Raw genomic sequence first — 20,767 nt, 5'->3', positions numbered from 1 at the left:
AGATGGTATAGTGTACTTTAGTGGAAAGTGCCCTGGACTGGACGACAGTGGCCATGTTTCCTAGTTCTTTGACTGCCTAACGCACTAGCTATGTAACTGTGGACTAAACATTTGATCTCTCTGAGCCTCAGTTTTCCCATCTATAAAATGGTGATGCTATTGTTCAGTGTATTTCAAATGGTTTGAGGATCAGACAAAATAGTGCATCTAAAAGAAGGTCGCAAAGCAGAAATGTACTTGGGGGGTTTGAATTGAGGGGGCCTGCTGTGTCCCAGGCACTGTGCTGGCTCTTGGACAGGAATGGCAGTATTCCTGGCTGTGACAGCAGCTCACAGACAGCCGGGGCTTTGGCTGCAGGCCCTGAGCAGGGCAGAGGGATGAGGCCATGTTTGTATCATGTTTGTTGTTTGGGCTGTGACTGGACTTGCCCAGGACTCTTACTGGTCCTGACCTGGTGTCTTTACTCTCCATTGCAGGAAGATGAGAGACTGCTTGGGCACCAGCAATAGTACCATGAGTCCCTGCACTGGTTAAAGCGATCACCACAACCTGGGCAGGCAGCAAGGTAAGCAGAGAGGCCAGTCCAGGCGAGCTCCTGGGATGTGAATGCATTTCCGCCTCAAGTGCTGCCCGGAAAATCCCAAGTGCGCAAACAAGTCAAGGCAACGTGTCTGGGTCCTCCTACCCGCACTCCAGGACCCAGAGGAAGGGCTTGCTTCCCCTCCCAAGGGCTCAGCTAGCTCCCTCCCCTCTGGCCAGGATCCCTCCAAGTTAAAAAAATGAGACACTGGAGGGGAGGAAAACAAGTCCACTCGCTGTCTTTCCCTTCTCTCTTCTGAGCTGGTGAAGCAAGTTCCCAGGAGCTGCCCAGAGCCCTTGTTTGACTGGAAGGGAGGTAGGAGGAGTGGAATGTGTGCAGAACCCGAGCTGATCAAAAGACAGTGCTGTTTCGTGGAAGCCTCCCAGAACTGAGAGCGGGAGACAAGGGGGGCGGAGGGGGAGAGGGGAGAGGGGAGAGGAGACGGAGAGCGCGAGTGAGAGAGAGTGAGCAAGCGCGAGCGCAGGAGCGAGCTGGCTGGCGAGAACAGGGTCTCCATGACAACTGGCCTGGCCAGCTAGAAGTGCTCTGCTCATTTGGCTGCAAGGAGCGCCACGAAAGGTCAGAGGAAGGAGCTGTGGGAAGCTCGCAGCAGGTATCGGAGCTTAAGCGCGTGGATTTTGGGGCCCTGGGCTCCCTTACAGACTGTGGTGTGAGCCAAACTCTGCCGAGAATGGAGTGGGCAGGAAAGCACCGGGACTTTCAGGTAAGGTCAGCTCCGGCTTGGATTGTTTTCTCTCCTTTCCTGGCCATAGTCTTGGGCTGTGTTCTGGGAGGCAGGCAAATGTCTGTACTCTCTGCTCCGGGTTTGGGGCTCAGGAATGATGTCATGCTTCAACAGTTGGATTCTATTAGCTTGAGGAGGAGGGAAACAGCCAATTTTCTTGACTTTGCAAATGTAGCTGATCTCACTCTTGCTGAACCTGAGGTGTTTAGACTTTTCTGTAGAAATCATCATCTTTTATTTAGCACAAAGGCTTAGGATATTTTACAGAGAGAGTGTTTTATATAGAAAAAGCGAGTTATCATCACTCCAGTATTGTGTTTGAAGTTCCTACACGGAAACTCCAGTGCCTTTGAGTGGCTTGGTTTGTTCTAGTGAACACTGTCTGTTTTGTGTCTTGGTGCTGCTATGTCTGACCTGTAATGAAAAAAAAAAAGAAGCCAATTAACTTAGCTAGGAGCCTGTGGTGAGTTCCCAGTCTCTGGAGCAGTTCTTAGGACAGAGGGACTGTCTTAGGGATATCTGAGCTGGGATCACACTCTCGGTCTCTCTCCCAGGTAACTTGGAAAGAAGCATGCTGTTCTCCTGCGTTAATTAGGCCCATCGCAGGCTTTCCTAAAAAAATGCATTTGGGGTGGAGGCCGGCAGGTGTGTGTGTATTTTGGGGTTGGGGGTCTGTGAAGAGGTTTCCTATACAGTTATCTCTGAGTGAGCTCTCAGTGGTGGCTGCTAAGAGCTAGCTTGCTTGTGGAGACAAGAGGTATTGTGGTCATGCCAGATGGATACTTTCTTTGGGTTAATATTTTAACCCAATCTCAGGGCATGCACAGTCCACGCTGTGCACTCCTCTTCTGTTTGCCCTTTGCTTTGGTAAAGCTTGTTCTGACCTAGAGGAGTGGTGTGCGGTGAGCTCAGTGTGGCCTAGGAGAGGAGACTCTTCCAGAAAGGCACTTTATAGGGGATGGAGTAGCTAGGTGGTTAGTAATCTTATCTGGAGGATTCAGACTCTCCCCGCAGTGGGGACCCATCAGGGGATGTGCTCCTGCTTCAGCCATGTTATATCTCATACCTGTTCCTGGGCCTCAGGGAACATTGTGGATGCCTTTGGTTTCTCTGTGGGATGAGGGAACAGCTGCTGTCCTGGCTCTTCAGTTTTTCTTCTTGAACTTTCTGAACAGAATGTCTTTTGTATTCTGGCAGACAATGAGGGGGCCTTCTGATTAACTTCGGGTCAGCTTGCCAGTAAAAGCACTGACCATGTCCCCACTTTGGGCTCCCTGAATGTGTACATGTACGCATCAGCACTGTGGCCTGAGGCTCCACGGGGTGAACTCCGTGGCCCTGGACCTCAGATGGGCCACTGCTAAAGTGATGCCTCCTTTTAGTACACTCCGGTGATCATCTGCTTGGTCGAAACCTCTGTTTTGTTGGGGGTGGGTATGGCATTGCACTGTTGGCTGGGATTAAATTTGGGGGACGTGAGGAGGAGGCAATACAAATCCAGAATCTCAGTTCTCCTCTGCTCAAGCGGCTGTGGTGGGGGCTCACCTCCCCGCCCCCACCCCCTGCCTCCTGATATGTGAAGAGGGCTAGCAGATGATCATTCTTTTGACACAGCAGAATGAACACTGGATTTGGGGTTAGTAGACTTGAGTCCATGGTCAGATTCTGCTACTTGCCATCAAGGTGGCCACGAGCAAGACCATTAACCTCTGTGACCTTCAGATTTATTAGCTGTGAGGTCGAGATAGTGATATAACGACTTCAGCAGGTCTGCTGGGGGGAACAAAAGTGAGATAATTTCCATGAAAGTAATTCTAAGCAAATCAAGTCCTATATAATGTAAGATGTTGAAGGATGGCCCCACTCTCTTCTGGAAGGTTCTTTTGCCCGTCTGTTCTGGCTTCCCAATTTATAAAGTGCCCTTTTCTTTTGTGCATTTATAAATAAAAATGAGGAAAACCTTTAACAAGTCCTTTAAGATATTAAAGGAAGCAAATAGTGCTTTCTTCGTGTTGGGAAATTTAGTGATGTTCACTGTAGGCTTGGCGCCTCATAAATGATCCTTCAGACATGAAGCTTTCTTTCCTTTAGGTCACCTGACTCATGGGTTAAGTACAGAAGAGGATTCTGACAGACATTTTGCTTTTCCAGTGCCCCACAGCTAGCTACTTGGCAGTTATCATATCATAAATTTCAGTAGCTGGAAGAGAGGCTTCTCGTCGTCAGGTGTGGTTCCCTTATTCTGCTCGTTCTACTGGGGAAACTGTTTTGAGTGGGCAGAAAGGCCTTTCTCCTGTTCTGGGTTTGAAAGGCAGGTCTAACTGGCAGGAAGAGTTATCGCTTTGAAAGGCTCCTTGGGGGCTGGGCAGCTTTTCGGAACCTGTATGGCTACAGCTTAGAGGGAAACAAGAAAGAAAGAAATGAGTAAGCGGGAATTTCAAGGGCAGAGATTCTTGATATGCGGTGGGACTGTGCCAAGGAAGAGAGCAGCAGGGGTGGGGAGACTCCAGGCAAGGACACCCGGATCTGTTCTCAGGGAGGGTGTACGGCTTGTGACATGCTTGGTGGGAACACAGGGAAGGACCCAGCACCCCACCTGCAGCCCCAGCTTTTGTCGTAGGACAGGGAAGCTGCCTACCATGCCCTGGAGTGGACTCTGGGAGGTAGTCCCTGGGCAGACCCTAAGGAGGCAGATTTGTTGTTGTTGTTCAACAGCAGAGCCTTTTTTTCCAGGCGAATCACAGCCCAGCAGCCTCTAAGGCCTGATGGCGAAGTTGTCCGTAACTTAGGTTGGGGCTGCAGCTGTTCCTCACTCCTCCTCAGTCCAGCTTCCCAGAGCTGAGTCACACGTTGGATGGGTCCCTCCGTGTTCTTTAAGGATTAAAAAGTAACATTCCTGTTCTCACTCCTTCTCTCCCCCTTCCTCTACTCCCCTTCCTGCACACTCTCCCTCAGGGCTCCCTCTCTCTAAAATTAGAATAATCAGTTATCCCAGGAAGTTGATACTTTGAAATGCCTTGGAGGACAGGCCTAGGCATCCTGAGTTGCGCTGGCTCTACCCTGTCCCTGGAATGGAGGGTTTGGGTATAAAGTTTGCAGGACTGCTGCATACTCTGGGTATCATGGGCACACTGCTGGCCTGGAAGTGAGCTGTGCTTTAGTTCCTACCTAATCTGATTCTAAGAACTTCTTTGGGGAGCACCACTGGACACCTGAGGGTGGCGGGAGGGTCTGAGTCAGGGGTATCCGAGCACCTCCCTGCAGGCAAGTGGGGCACAGAGGGAAGAGCGTGTCTTCCTCTTGCTTCTCTTGTCTCCTACGTGTCACTGCCCTGGAGTCCCCTGATTTCTAGTGTTGGGCCCTAGAGGGTTTGCTGAGGCAGCCAAGCACAGGGAACATGGATCTGAGCCTGGAGGAGTACAGGCATCAGCCCGGGGAGCGTTGGCTTGGCCTCCCTTCTGGTCCTCTACGTTAGCTTGGGAGAAAAGGGTGTTTAGGGTGGGCAGGAGGAGGGGAAGGGGAAATCTCCTGGCAGATAATTGAGTTCTTTGAGTTAGAGGAACTGTGGAAAGTGGAGAAGGGGCCAGGAGGGCATGAAAGAGAGGAAAAAAAATTACCATGTGGCGTAGTATGCAGAGATTCTCTATAAAGCCTGAGGGAGAATTTGCATTAGTGAGTGCCTTCTCCTGGGGGAGGGGAGGGAGAGTCTGAGCATCTATTTTTTGCTGGGGAGGAGGCGCTGTGTGCATCTGTCTCAGTAGGTGGGTGCAGTGAAATACTGGGTGCATCTGTCTTGGGGGAACATGCCACGAATATTGCCTGATAGAAAAATCCCCTGTTAAGACCTGGAAAACTCTGCTATGTGTATGTGTGTTGATGGGAGAGGTGGATGTTAAATGAGTCTAGACTACCTTATTGTAGGATTTCTCCAAAGATCCCTTCTTTTATTATTTTTGGCTCTATATACTGTCGAAATTATCACAATATTCTTCTCCTCTAAAAACTGCCTGTATGTTAGATTGCACTGTTTGAATGATGGAAGAGAGCCAACTAAAAAGGACTGGAAATAGAAGGGAGAGGGTTCTAGATCTCTGTCGAAGCTTTGCTGAGAGTGTCGACAGATCAGGTGTGGTGGGATAGGAAAAAGGAAAGGGGAAAATTGGAAAGGAAACTATATAATCAGCTAGTGTTCAGAACTCTTCAGCCTTTTCCGAGGAAGTGAATTTTGGTGTGCTCACTTGTGTCTTGGAACACAGGCTCTCTTACGCGGTTTGGACAGCTGAGTTTTATAGATTGCTTTTAAATGGATCAGTCTGTGTTTGTTCAGCCATCGGTGACTCTTGATCCTCAGTGTGCGTGTGGGGATGAACCGTTTGCACTTACCATGAGCATCTCAGTGCAGTGAGGCGCCGTGGCGAAGAGCTGGTGCTTGTGGGTCTCACGCCTACGTTTAGAACCCGGCGTTACGGTTACCAGCTGCGTGACCCTGGGCAAGTGTTTAATCTCCCCGAGCCTCTGTTTTCTGTGAGGTATCTATGAAATGGATGTAATAACAGTACTTAGCTTGTGAGAGTTGTGCTGAGCATTGAAATGATACATGGAAAGCTCTCAGCCCGGTGCCTGGCGTCTAGTAAATGTTCAGTGCTTTCCCTTATTATCATCAACTTAGAGCAGCATTTTGAAGAGTAAGGCTGGCATCTCTTAATCAGGTTGGGATTACAACACAGGAAAGACAAATCAGTTTTTATTTATTTATTTATTTACTTACTTATTTGAGAGAGAGACAGAGAGCCCGATGCGGGGCTCAATCCCGGGACCCTGGGATCATGACCTGAGCCGGAGGCAGACGTTTAACCAGCTGAGCCACCCGGGAGCCCCAAATCAGATCCTTTTAGAAGTTTACATTTTGTGTTTCATTCACCTTCTCGCGAGACCTCAGGTGAGTCTCCACAGTCGTCCTTCTCCCAGATTCAGAGGCTCAGCTTCACCCTGCTGTAGGATGCTTACCCTTCACTGTCATAGGAGACTAGAACTGCTCATGGCCTGCTGCTTTCCTGCAGGCCTACCCACGCAGGGCCCTAGGTCCTCCTTCACCCAGCATTGGCCGGCCTTCACATGCTCCTGTCGGTGCTCTGGACGCAGGCTACCCCCTCACCTCTACTTCCATGAGTTCTGGGTATTTTCCTTTGAGACCCAGCCCAGAGCGTAGGCTTTGCAGCCAGCTCTGGAAGGATGTAGCCTGGCTCTTCCTCTTATTATCTATGGACCTCTGGGAAGTTAACTTTTATAAACCTTAGTGTCTGCATCTGTAAATTGGGAGTAATGTTACTCATCTCAAAGGTTTGTTGGAAAGGTTAGATGAATTTATATGAAGCACTTAGCTTAGTTGCTGGCACAGATATGTTCTTGGTAACCGTTAGCTGCGACTGTTGTTGGAGATCTCTCCCTCCTGTGAGTTCCTCTGCCTCCATACAGCAGTACAAAGAGCCTTGGTCAGGTCGTTAGTAAATCTGAGCGTTAGTTCGGGCTCTGTCAGTGAGTTGTCAGGTGACCTTGGGAAGTAATCTTGGTTTCTTTCCTTTTCTGGAAAGTGGGAGGTTTAGATTGTTTTCATTGACGTTCTGACCTGGCTCTTAAATTGCGTGTGTCTTGTCTTTCCAACAGATTCCCCGAAGTTCTATAAAATTAACTATAATATATTATACATTTTATCTCCACAAAGTGGCCAACATATGTAGTTGATGCTTAATAAATATTTGAGTAGCTTTTAAGAGAATCCTGTCAGCTGGATTCTAGGAAGCATTTGACTTAGTTCTTGTATCTTGGAGCCCGGGATCTTGTTCTCAGATGCACGGGGCTTGGTTTTAACAACTTACGAAGAGTCTCCAGCCTTTAGTAAGTTACAAAGTCTACCAGGTTAGTAAGAAAGGCGGTGGGTTTCACTTGGTGCCCCTGGGAAAATTTTGGTTGACAGATGTTTGGGGTACTTATTTGTTGTGCTGTATAGACTCAGATCAGCCCTGTGAATAAATACTGCCGTCACTGTTTCCTTCTCTGTGTGGAGAAATATGGCAGTGTTTCCTGGCTGACCCTCTCTCTCCCTTAGAGTTTGAAGTGAGTCAGTGGTGCTCAAAGACAAATCCGTGTGTTAGGAGAAGAGCTGTCTAACAAAGGAGTGATACTTAGAGCCTGGGCTTTGGGGTCAGACAGTTGGGGTTCATATTCTGGCTCTGCCACTTACTCCCCCTGAGATCTTGGGTAAATTGTGTAGCCCCTCTATGTCCCAGTTCCTTTTCTGTGAAACTGTTAGTACTATTTCATAGTGTGGTGGTAAGGCCTAAGTGTCTGGTGCTGAATGAAATGTGAGCAGTGACTGTTATATTTCTTATTCCCTTGTAAGCCAAGCAAAGTGTTCCCAAGTGGCTGGTCTGTCTGGTCTGTTCTGCTGAGAAATGTGGGGCAATACCCCCTTCCTTCCTGTCTTGGGCAGACATCTCGTATCAGCAGAGCAGTAAAAGCGTCCTGCAAACAGCACGCAGGTCGTAGCTCTTGTACTCTGCTTTCACAAAGACATGAATAAACCAGAAAGGGAATCTGAGCTACAAGGGCATGTAGGTTGAAAGGACCCTTTCTGCTGAGTAACCTACGTGATACGGCACTGGAGTGAGGGACATGGCAGAACCCTGGGTGAAAGAACAAGATGGGAAGTGGGCTGAGGGAGAGTGTAAACTCAGAGACAGAGCTAGGTAGTGAAGAGTGGTGAGTATTTCTGGGCAAGTGGTAGTGGCTACGGCAGTAAGCCCTATGGAGAAGCTCCTGGCACTTTACCTTCCCAAGAGGCACGTTGACTCCCCAGCCCCAGGTGAGACTTGCTCGCTCAGTGATCACTCAGACTGTTCTCAGAGGAGCAGTGGACTGGGATGAGGTGGTTCTGATCTGTTCTAACCAGAATGAGTAGCGTGAGTAGCTCGGTGTATCTTATCTACAAGTGTAATTATAAAGAGATTTCCTTTTCCAACTGCAAGAAACAGGAACTTTTCCTGCCAAACTTAGCAGCGTGTTTTAAGTCCCTCAAATCTCCTCTGAGTGCTACCAAAGCTCCGAGCTTTGTTGTTATCTCTTGTTGAAATAGAGCCTGGAAAGGTCATATCGACAGTGCCAATTTATGGGCCTGCTGAACCCAGGCAGGCCTAGGGCAGAATGGGGAGTTCCTGGGAGTAGGTGCTGCACAGATCTTCCCTTGGAGTCAGGCTGTTTATAACTCAAGGTTCCTTTCGCTTTAGAAGACCAAACTCTGCAGATTACGGTCAAACGTTTTATTTCCTGTGCAGTTTTACTTCTGTAGGCAGGGGCTCTGACTCTACAGTAACCCCCTGTACCGTGGGGAGAAGCTCAGTCTTGACGGTCCTCGTGGCTGCCAGAACCATGCCTGGCACTCCTTATCGGAGGTCAGTTTTCTCAGCACGAAGTTATACCAGAATCCTTCACCCCATTTAGTTTACTAGCAATTTTTGACCTACTGTGTGTTCTGAAGGAGCGATTAAAAGAGGCGAAGACCACATGGTGTAGAGATCACACGTAGCTACCTGCACGCATTCGTAAAGATCTGAGGAAAAGCAGGCGAGACCCTGTGTGCATGTACAGTGCTCTGTCACTAGGCGAAGTGGATGCAAATGGAGAAAGGAAACTAAAGAACCTAACTGACCCCAGCAACTGGTAAGAAGTGTGGTGCTTGAATGTGCGAGAAAATACCTGGGACAGCTAACGTGAACTTGGCAATGGCGTGACCTTGGTGCGCAGTCTGTGACTTGACTAACTCAGCTGCTGTGTTTAGAGAATTGAGACTTTGGAATCTAGGAAGGAAAGAGAGCACTGAAATTTTTTATTTTCTTTGCCTCCCTCTAACCCCCTGATTCACTCACCCGTCTGGGTTCAGACGCCCATGGAAAGACTGCCAGCTAAACTGCTGTTTTTGAAGTGGTGTGGGCAGCACTGTCCTCTCTGGGTCTCCCTGTCTCTGGGTTGGAGTCCTCACTGCTGTCCAGGAGTGAGTTACTGCTCATTTGTGCCGGGAGAGCTGGCTGGGAGGAGACTGGTGGTAAGAAGGGCAGTGGGTTGAACTCTGAGGAAGTGCCCAAAGGGAAGTTGCAGGGATCAGGTTAAAAAGAAAACAGTGAGGAGCAACTGAAGATGTTTGTCTTATTTAAATCTCACCAAATAGAAATAGAAAAGCTTTTTTTAAAAAATATTTTATCTATTTATTTGAGAGAGAGAGAGCTCAAGCGTACAAGTGAGGGGGAGGGGCAGAGGCAGAGGGAGAAGCAGACTCCCCACTGAGCAGATGTGGGACTTGATCTCAGGACCCTTGGGTCGTGACCTGAGCTGAAGGCTGACGCTTAACCGACTGAGCCCCCCAGGAGCCCCCAGATAGATTTCAAAAGCAGTGCTATCCAAACTTCTTTTCACCTGAAGAGTACCTAAGGTCAGATGTCTACATAGCCTGCACAACAAAGCTGAGCCCTGGGACACTGTAGAAAGTAAAGGAGAACACCATAGAGTTATGTGTATTTACCACAACAACAACAAAATCAGTGGGGTTGGGGGTGGGGAGCAAGTATGGAGACTGTAACACCTGTGACATCATCCCAGCCCCTGAGAGCAGTTACTGTTTTGTCACCAGGGGAATTGGGATGACCTTTTGTGTTCTCTAAGAGTTTATTTCTCCTCAGGCTTAAAAATTTAAGTAATTAATCGAAGTATAGTTAGTATACAGTATTATATTAGTTTCAGGTGTACAACAGAGCAATTCGACAACTCTGTACATTGCTCAGTGCTCCCCACTCTGTGTAGTCACCACCTGTTACCGAACAATGTTGTAACAATATTAGTGACTATATTCCCTATGCTGTGCTTTTTATCTCTGTGATGTATTTATTTTATAACTGGAAATTTGTGCCTCTTAATCCCCATTATCTATTTCACCCATACACCCACTTGACCCCCCTCTGGCAACCACCAGTTTGTTCTCTGTTTTTTAAGACCTTGTTTTTTGTTGTTGTTGTTGTTCTATGTTTGTTTGTGTTTTGCTTTGAATATTCCACGTGTAAGTGAAATCATATGTTATTTGTCTTTCTCTGACTTATTTCGCATAGCATGATACCCTCTAGGTCTATTCAAGTTGTCCCAGTTGCCAAGGTCTCATTCTTCTTTATGGCTGAGTAATATTCCGGTGGTGTGTGTGTGTGTGTGTGTGTGTGTGTGTGTGTGTGTACACCATATCTTTATTCATTCACCTATTTTTAAATTTTTTCAAAGATTTTATTTATTTATTAGAGAGAGAGAGATCATGAAGGTGAGACAGGGCACAAGCAGGGGGAGTGGCAGAGGGAGAGGGAGAAGCAGACTCCCCACTGAGTAGGGAGCCTGATGTGGGGCTTGATCCCAGGACTGTGAGATCATGACCTGAGCCACAATCAGATACTTAACTGACTGAGCCACCCACATGCCCCTATCCATTCATCTATTGATGGAGACTTTCATATCTTGGCTGTTGTAAATCAGTACAGCCACTGTGGAAAACAGTATGGAGTTTCCTCAAAAAAGTTAAAAATAGAAATACCATATGATCCAGTAATACTGCTACCCAAAGGATCCAGTATTTACCCAAAGGATACAGAAACACTAATTTGAAAAGATATATGCATTCCTGTGTTTATAGTAGCATTATTTACAGTAGCCTTTCTCTTTTTACTTTACATTCTTTCTGTCACATTCCATCTTCTGCTACCACATAGAGAAGCAGGGTGCGGGGGTGTGTGTTAAACTCTGCATCTCTTTTTAGAAACTTTTTTTCTTTCTTTCTTTCTTTCTTTCTTTCTTTCTTTCTTTCTTTCTTTCTTTCTCTCATTCATTCATTCATTCATTCATTCATTCATTCTTTTAATACATAATTATTAGTGCCCGTTCTGGTCTAGGCACGGTTCTGTATACTGGGGATGTGGAGATCCCTAAGACAGCAAAGTCCGTGTGTCATGAAATGTAAAGTATTTGGGGTAGCCATCAGTAAACAAGTAAACAGATCAATAAATGAGATAAAGATAGTGATATGAGCTATGAAAGAAATCGTGGTGACGTAAAAGAGGGAGAGTAATAGGAACTTGAAAGCTATTAAAAGAGAAGTTAGAGAGGGGCGCCTGGGTGGCACAGCGGTTAAGCGTCTGCCTTCGGCTCAGGGCGTGATCCCGGCGTTCTGGGATCGAGCCCCACATCAGGCTCCTCCGCGATGAGCCTGCTTCTTCCTCTCCCACTCCCCCTGCTTGTGTTCCCTCTCTCGCTGGCTGTCTCTATCTCTGTCGAATAAATAAATAAAATCTTTAAAAAAAAAAAAAGAGAAGTTAGAGAAAGCGTCTCTGAGAATGTCACATTTGAGCTGCAAGTTCAAGCACAAGCAGAAGCTGTGAATGTCCAGGTTTGAGGAATGTACGTTTCTGGAGGAGGGAGCAGTAGGGGCAAAGGCCCTGAGGTAGGAAAGAGCTTGGCATGTTGAAAGAGCATGAAGTCATCTTTAGACTATAAGAAGCCAGTGGTTATAAGGGTAGAAGCTGTTGGTGGAGGCCAGGTCAGGTACAGCCTTTTGGCCACGGGAAGGAGTCTGGGGAACCAGCGTGGGGGGCATATATTCTAGGCCTGTGGCATGACATAAGATGTCAAAATGGAAGAGGGATGATTGGCTAAGAGGAATATTGAATTTGATTGAGAAGACTCAAGAAAAAGAATATGGGGAAATAGAGGGGATCTGGAGTGGGGACAGGCATAGCTAATTAGCTAAAAGGAGTGGAATGAGTATAATTCAGTTCTGCATAATTCTTGGGATCAAGCAATTTATGTTTTAAAAATTGCTGTAGATTTTAGGTTTGTGGTGTATCATTAGAGAATGCTTTCTGTGTTCCTGGCATTGTATTAGGCCAGGCATTCTCACTTGCATCATTTGAGTAAATTCTCCCAATAATCTTTGAGTGAATTTGTTGGTGTTCTGATGTCTACAGATGAGGAACTCAGAGTGGCTAACTTGCTTAAGATCCAAATCTAAGTCTGTATGATTCCAAAGGATGTGCCCCTTTTATACCTCCACTCTGATTGGTACACCAAAATGTACTTCCTCTTAGTTTATCTAAAATATTGCATGTGCATTTGCCCCCAGAATCGTTATGTGTTGTTTACTGTCATGTTCTCTTTTCTATCCATTGGAAGCTAGGATAGATTTCGGATGTTTGTGGATTTGAATGAGTTCTTTTCAGCTTTCCTGAAAGAAGTACCTGGGTAAGTATGGAGAATGCCAGTCCAAATCAAAATCTGGGGAGGGTGGGGGTAGGTTGCAACTTGGAAACAGATAATCTGAATCACATCTCTTTGTCTGGGCAGGAAGAGCGATGGTCTTTCTCATGAACAGTAGTCCGCAAGTAGTCAGATGTGCTAGACTACAATTCCTTCTGTTTTATAGTAAGAAGATAGAATTTGTGTTTGGAAAATTTAAGTAATTTTCAGTAAACTAGCATTTGTAAATGAACTATGGTTTCCTAGTTTACGGGTCTTCTTTAGAGTCTCAAAGTTTAGTGGAAATGTTTGAGGAAAGAAGTGGATCCGGCCACAACTTTCACTTGCTGGAAATTGAACATTGACTAGTTTCTGTTAGTGGCTCCTTCTTTTTTGAGGGATTGATCCTGTTTGGATTCTACAAATCAAGGGTCAGGATTCTGAAATGAAAATGTGTGGGCTGTTTATAAACTCTGATTCCTTGGTGCTCATGAAATCTGTGTTCAGCCTTGTCAGCCAGCTTAGATGGAATAGTTTGTGAAGGGCAGAGCGGGATGAGATTGAATTTCGTTTTAGCATAGATTCTTGACACACAGAGGAATTTTCTTTTGTAATGGGACTCTGCTTTCCCGTCTCCCCTGTCTCTGTCTGTTTTAGTAACTACTTTGCTTCTGAAGGAAAAGATATATGGTTAGGAAAGATTCCTTTAGACAGTGTTTTTATCTGATTCACTGAGCAGACATGAGATGGTCACCTACCATGAGCGGGTCCCTACCAAGAGTGGGGACATACGGATGCATTAGGGGCGTGGCTGAGAAGATTGCTTCGGCCAGATCTCAAAGGGCTTGACCCTTCCAGGCACTGGGGAGTCCTTCTTTTGAAAATAGGAAAGGGACACAGTTGGTTTTGGTTGGTAGAAAAGAAACCTGTGAGACCATGTGGAAGATAGAATGGGAGAGTGGGGAGAAAACTTCTGTTACCTGGTGTAACTAGTGGGGTAGTATTCCAGTCTCTCACAGTTCATTTAAAGCGGAGTATAAGGGAATTCTGGAGGGTCTGAACTCCAGGTTACAGGTTTTCAGACTTAAGCGGGCCCCAATTCACCTGAGAGCTAGTTTCCAATTCAGTAGGTCTGAAGGGGGCCTGAGAATGTGCATTTTTAAGCAAGTTTCTAAGTGCTGCTGAAGGTTGGGAACCACTGTGTAAGAGGCTCAGCCTCTGAGATTCAGATAAGGGTGTGAGGGCCAGATGTAATCCATATGCCTTCTTTCAGTGACCTAGAACTTCATGTCTATACTTTGCAATCTCTTGGGTGGCTTACCACCATAATGTCAACAAAGCCTGGTAAGGCTTGTGCCCTCGGTCACAGTGACTCTTCTCACGATATCCGTATCACTTCCGGATGGGGTTTCCAGCTGAGTGCTCGTCCCTAAACAGCTGTTTGACTTCTTCTTGGAAAATGCCCATGCTGGGCACTTGATTCTATTAGGATAGATGACATTGATGCGGGATAAGCTCCCACCTGCCCTTTAGCACACCCCCTGGTTGGCAGGACTGTTTCAGGGACTGCAGGCAGGCTGAGCACCGAGTGTGTGCTGTTGATTAACCACGTTTACACAGGACATGCCTGGGAGATTATCTCTTTAGCCCAGGAGTTGAATTTCCAGGGCAAAGTCCACAGTTGGCAGCTGATAGGCTGAGAACACCTGGAAGAGAGAATTTCACTTGGCTTTCACTTAGCCAGGCCTCAGTGCCTCTTCCCAGAGAGGTCAGGCATTCTACTTGTCTGCTGCCCAGGAGGGTATCTTTGGGATGCTTCTCGCAGAACAGTGTGGCTCCAGGGACTGCCCCCTTGCTATCTAGTTCAAGACCCGTGGCTTCAGGTGAGACACTTGCGTGAATAAACGCCTCTCTTCGTTGGCGTTCTCACTTCTTACAACACTGTCTGTGCTTGCTTCTCTCCTGGGGGGAGGATCTCCTGGGGTTCCCCTTTTCTTCGCTTCGCTCATTAGTTCAAAACAGTTGTAGAATTCTGTTTCAGTGTGGAAGAGATATGAAAGGTTACCTGACCTAGCTCTGCCCAACCTCTTTCGTACCCCTGCGCACGCAGGAAGTGATCATTTTTGTAAGGCACATTAGGCTAATAGGAGGAGACTCCTGGTAGTGCTGAGCCCCAGTGCTGCCCTGGGGCTTGAAGGAGTCGCTCTGTCTGCACAGCTGTAACCCATTCTTGGCATTGTTGTTGGGAATGCTGGTCCCGTCCCAAGTGCATCAGAGTTTAGAGGTGAGAAAACAGAGTTCCCAGAGAGGTGGCAGAGCTAGGACAGGGATGCAGGGCCTCGCACTTTGGGTTCGGGGCCTTTCTGTAAGCATTTCACAAGAACTGTAATGTGTTGCAATGTCAGATTAGAAAGCGTGGCATGAAACTATCTCAGGCTAATTTTTGTTTAAGATATTTTTCTTTTTTAATAACAAAGTAATACATTTGTTCTATGAACTTTTACACAATAGGAAAATATATGTTGGAATATGAGCCTCTCCTATAAACCAATGCCCCAGGAGTATAATCATTGTTAACGGTTGGGTAACAGTGGATTTCTCCCCCTACAATACTTATTTTATTTTTACAAAAAAAGAGTATAGTCTAGTCGAAGATGGAAAACAAAAAGTGTTGGCAAGGATGTGGAAAAATTAGGACCCTCACATACTGCTGGTGGGAATGTAAATGGTACAGCTGTTGGAGAACCAAGTTCCAAAGCTAAAACTTACCATATGACCCAGCAATTCCACACCTAGGTAAAAACCCCCTAAAATTGAAAACAGGGACTCAGATACTTACATGCCAATATTCATAGCAGCATTATTCCCAGTAGCCAAAAGTTGGAAACAACCCGAGTATTCACCCACTGATGAATGAATGAATGAATGAATGTGGTATATCCACACAATGGAATATTACTCAGCCATAAAAAGGAATGGAGTTCTGACCTGCTACAATGTGGATGAGCCTCGAAAACATTGTGCGGAGGGAAGTACACCAGACACAAAAGAACAGATACTGGATAATTCTGCTTATATGCAGTCTCTGTAATTGGTGATTCACAGAGACAGAAAATAAGCTAGCGGTTTCCCAAGAGTTCGGGGAAAGGGGAGAATGAGGAGCCATTGCATAATGATGGTTACAGAGTTTCTGTTGGGGTGATGAAAAAGTGTCAGAAATTGGTAGTGGTGATGGCTGCACTACACTGTGAATGTAATCAATGGCACCAGTACTACCATGGCCTCTTAATACCTTGAGTGTAAACTCAAAAATGCATAAATGGCAGACTTTATATATATGTTGCCATAATAACAATGGAAAACAAAGATGATACTCTTCTGAAAATGTGTTCACTTGGTCATTTACCTAGGCTGTCGTTCCTTGTCAGCACTGGGTTTCTTCAGGTGGATGTAGCATACTTTATTTAACCCAGCCTCTATTGGTGGACACTCGGGCTGTTTCCAGTGTCTCCTGTCCTGAACAGGGCTGGGCCGCAGCAGCCAGCTGTAGACAGCTGTCTTTGCCAGAGCATTGTAGTACTTGTACTACCTTCGGCAAAATTCCTAGAAGGGAAGATTTGCTGATCAAAGGTATACTCACTTAAAATATTAGTGAACATTGCCAGACCGCTTCGCAAAGAAGTCGTATCAATGTAATTCTTCTCAGCAGTATGTAAAGGTTTCTCCTGCACCCTTGCCAACACGGCTGTTATAAATCTTTGCCAATCTGATAGGTGAAAAGGATTTCTTATTGTTACTTTATTTAGGATTTCTTTTTCTAAAAAATGATTGTATTAATTCATTTGACAGAGAGAGGGAACACAAGCACGGGGAGGGCAGAGGGAGAAGCAGGCTCTCTGCTGAGCAGGGAGCCTGACTTGGGCTCGATCCCAGAACCCTGGGATCAAGACCTGAGCAGAAGGCAGATGCTTTAACTCGCTGAGCCACCCAGGCGCCCCCGGATTTCTTATTAGTGAATCGAACACCTTTTATGCTCACTGGCAATTGTGCTTATTCTTTTGTGAATTTTTGTTTCAAATACTTTGTTTGCTTTTCTGTTTGGTCATTCTTTTTCCTTGTAGATTTAGTAAGAGCTTTTACATACATGTTACATTAGAACTGTTCGCCATGTAAGTTGCTTATCTTTTTTCCCCCAGTTTATTTTTAATTTTTGACTTTTTTTTGCTAATTATTTGCCTTTCACATATTTTAAATTTTTCTTTAGGCAAATATATGATATTTTCCTTCAGGGCTTGTTTTTTCTCCCTTTAATGACCTTTGAGTTGAATTTTGTGTCATACTTGGAAAAATTTTCATTACTCATCAGAATTATACAACTCATTGATTTTTGTCTAGGATCTTTATGGTTCTGATTAAACTAAGTTTCTACTAAGGATGGAGCTAGGAATTAAATTTTATTGATAAAAAACCTAAAAATAACCTTCTATTAAATCAGCTCTTTATATAAAATTTGTAAATGTCTGTTTACTTTAGTGTTTTTCGTGAGTGAGGCTACCTATATTTGAATTTTTTGCAATATAAAGGTCTTTAGTGAGAGAGGCAGATCAAGATCAAGGAATTGTGCCCAAGTCTTCTGACTGCCAGTCGCAGTTTTTATTTGTTTTCTATTATCCTTACACAATGCAGCCAGATTCCTTTTCTTGATGTTTAGCCATAATTGTATCACTCCCCTTCTGAAGAACTTTATGGTGAATACTCTGTGTAATTATATTTGACACATTAGACCTAGGTAGTGTGACATGAAAGCTTTGCTCTTACATTATATCTGGTGAGATGACCTCAGCCTGGCTGAGGTGGGAGCAGAGAGGCAAATGCGTGTTTGATGCTGAGGAGGTTCAAGGGCCAGAGTCTGAAGGGATGTGAGGACAAGACCCAGGATAGGTGTGATCCTGGGCAAGGGGAGCAGCAGGAAGAAGTGTGAAGAAACCTGGCTGCTTAGAAGATTAAGGAAGATTTTTGAACTGAGAGAAGGAAGAGGAATAATTATTTATGTTCTGATTACTAAATATTGAGTCCCACCTAATCGTATTTTAAAAGTCACCTTTCAGTGCTGGGTCAGAACCCAGAAGAGAAAGCCTTATTCAAGGGCCAGAGTAAGTAAAATCCTGCAGCCAGAGAAGTTAGGGTTTGAAATACCCAGGAGAGCATCATTGCCCTGGCATCATTTCTGTTCTTGTCAGCCAGGAGCTTAGACGGAAATGTTTTTAGTGGGAATAGGCTAAATAAGGAAGCAGGAGAAACGACTTCAGACCAGCAGACATTCGTTAGGCCCCTGTAGGACTGGCTGCATATATACGTACAATCCCTGCCGTTCAGGAACTTAGTAGTTCAGTGGGTAAGTCACGGAAAAGGTCACTACACTGTAGTGTGATTTATCTCACTGTATCCGTGGTACCAGGAGGAAAGCGTTCGTTTAGTCACTGGTGGGAAGAGGAGAGGAAGATAAGGGCAAGGTTTCACAGAGGAACTACAGCTGATTCAGATTTTGAAGGGTAAATAGATTTTTTTTTTTTAAGTTTGTTCCTTTTGACCACCATGAAGAGTTATTTTTTAAGTGGCCAAGCCAAAGGAAGGGCGTTCCAGGTAGAGGGATCAGCATGTGCAGAGACAGAGAGGAGTGAAGCAATATGTGCAAAGTTATGTGCACATAACTACCAGTTGGCCGTTCTGGCTGTGCATAGTAGGGCAGGATGAGGAGTGTCAAGACGAGACTGTAGAGACGGGTCGCAGGAACTGGGCCTGGAAGGGCTGCCTCTGCCATGGCATACCGGATCACCCCAGACATAGTGGGTGTTTAAACAACAATAACTTTATTATTACCTCGCATGGCTTTGGGGGTCTTGCTTGGGGTCTTCTCGTAGTTTTAGTCAGATGGTGGCTGGCGCTGGAATCATCAGAAGACTCACGCCCCACCATGTGTGGTGCCCGAGCTGGGCAGATTCAAGCAGTTGAGGCTCCTCTGCTCTATTGCTCTTACTTCCATCTTCCCCTCACCCTCCATTATTATTCCCTGTGGCTGCTGTAGCACAGGGGCTCAGGGATCGCGGGGTCTCTTATCGGGTGGCTCAGGACTTGAAAGCCAGTGCCCCCAGAGAGTCGGGAGGAGGTTGCATGGCCTTTATCTAACCTGGTCTTGAAGTTAAGCACCCTCACATAGGCCACGTTCTGTTCCTTGGGGTAGTTACAGGCGCTTTTCTGGTTCAAGGAGAGGAACAGCCAACAGTTCACAAACTTGTTTTGAAATCACCGCAATCATACAGAGAAACTTGCATTTTATGGTATAGGGCGGGCTTTGCCAAACTTAATTCATTGCTTACCATCTTTACAGTATTACCATGGCCTCTTAATACCTGACCTGTTGTTTACATAATGTTTAAATCAACTCACGTTCGAACTTAAATTTATTTTAAAAGGAAATGTTATCTCACTCTCTTAAAGTGGAAAATCAATATTCCTTGCCATACACACAAGATAACTTTTAAGTAAATACAGTGAGCACAAAAAATTTTAGCCAGATACTGCTGCCTATGAAAGTCTCTCGTAAGAGACCGAATGTTAGAGCTAGGGACAGCAGCAGCAAGTGGAGACTTTCTTCTGAATCCGGTGAGAAGGTTTGAAAGAACTAGCAGACAAAAGACGTGATCACCTTGTGATTTGATGCTGACGAGGGCCTGCCCTGCAGTTCCTTACATTCTGGGAAGTGCCCTTGGGGGCCATGGAGCTGCTAGAAGAACTTGAGCCCTGGAGTCATCCGGTAAAATGTACATTGTAGCAGGATCACTTTGGCTGAAGTGTAGAAAGTAGACTTGAAGAAAGTAAAAGTAGGAGCAAGGAGATGGTTCTTAGGAGATTATGGCAGTAATTCAAGCAATTGATAATAAATCAGGGTGAGAGAGTGGCCGGGGAATGGAGGCCACCCAAGGCATTAAGGAGGCAGGGTTTGCGGGGCTTAGGGACAGAATGAGCTGGAGGAAGATGGAGAAGGAAAAGTCAGAAATGGCTTGTAGAGTTGGGAGAGAGTTGGGAAAAAGTGGAGAAAGGCTGTGGAAAAAGTACAGGAGGGGAAAGTGTTTTATTAGAGGCGGAGTGGAACTGATGAGTTCTGGTTTAGGCATTCCTTTTTCTTAAATTTTTAAAAAAGATTTTGTTTTTCTTTTTCTTACATTTTTTAACAGGAATTCGCTTGGCACTTTATGGATTTGTCCGATTGTTTCTTTGGGGTGTTGCTTAGGTTCTTCCTCTCTCCCCTGTATTTTCTGTAAATTGCAGATTAGATCTAGAGGCTTGATTAGGTTTAGCGTAAGCACTTTTTTGGGGGGGACCCTTTATAAATGATGTAGCAGATCAGAGGCACATAATGTCTGGTTTTCCCACTATTATTGATGCTAAATTTGGTCACTGCTTAAGGTAGGGCCAGCCAAATTTCTCCATTGTAAAATTATAGTTCTCATTTTATAACCAGCAGATAATCTGTGGGTAACCTTTGGCATTGTTCCCCATCAATCTTTCACTTAAGTGGTTTTATTTTTTAAACATTTTATTGTGGAAAATGTCAAACATACACAAAAGCAGAGAGACTCCAAGATGAACAGCCACATATCCATCATCCGTCTTCAGCTGTGATCAGTGCTTCGCCTAGCTTGTTGTATCTCCATCCTCGTCCACTTACCCCTCCTTCTCCACTGGATTTTGGGGAGCATCATACCATTTCATCCATAAATACGTCACAATGTCTCTCTAAAAGACTTTTCAGACACGTTCTTAGACATGTTGATTTCTGACCAGTGGATTTTAGCTGCTCTCCTGAAGAAACAAAGAAAAGAATGCTGATGGTTGAACGGATCTCGAGTTAGGGCTTTACAAGTAGGTCCAGTGGAAGGAGAAGAGGCTAGGGATTTGAGGGTGTGTTGGATTGTAATTTCTGCTTGGAAGCGCATACTGCAAATCCTTCGGTGCTCTGGCCTCACAGACCCTCACTCAGTCTTCTCAGCTCTAAAGACTTCATCTTCCATCCTTATACGGTCTCATGGCTTGACCATACCTTTGGCCTCATCACCTGGAGCTGTTCC

The 20,767-nt window shown here is 45.6% G+C and overlaps 1 protein-coding gene across 3 annotated transcripts in view; it reads left to right on the top strand.

Annotated features, from left to right (window-relative positions):
- The first annotated feature begins 204 nt into the window (after nucleotides 1-204).
- Nucleotides 205-20,767, top strand: part of DENND2B (DENN domain containing 2B) — a 103,912-nt gene continuing 83,349 nt past the window's right edge. The window contains exon 1 of one of the 3 annotated variants that reach the window (XM_034666523.1): nucleotides 205-565. The gene's annotated coding sequence lies outside the window, so the exon portion shown is untranslated. Of the gene's footprint in view, nucleotides 566-617; nucleotides 1,305-12,866; nucleotides 14,522-20,767 lie in introns of those variants that run through there. The other 2 variants (XM_034666524.1, XM_034666525.1) reach the window with 2 other exon arrangements.

Source organism: Ailuropoda melanoleuca, chromosome 8 (assembly GCF_002007445.2).
Source record: "Ailuropoda melanoleuca isolate Jingjing chromosome 8, ASM200744v2, whole genome shotgun sequence".
Lineage (NCBI taxonomy): Eukaryota > Metazoa > Chordata > Mammalia > Carnivora > Ursidae > Ailuropoda > Ailuropoda melanoleuca.
This window is presented reverse-complemented; position numbering and strand designations above follow the sequence as displayed.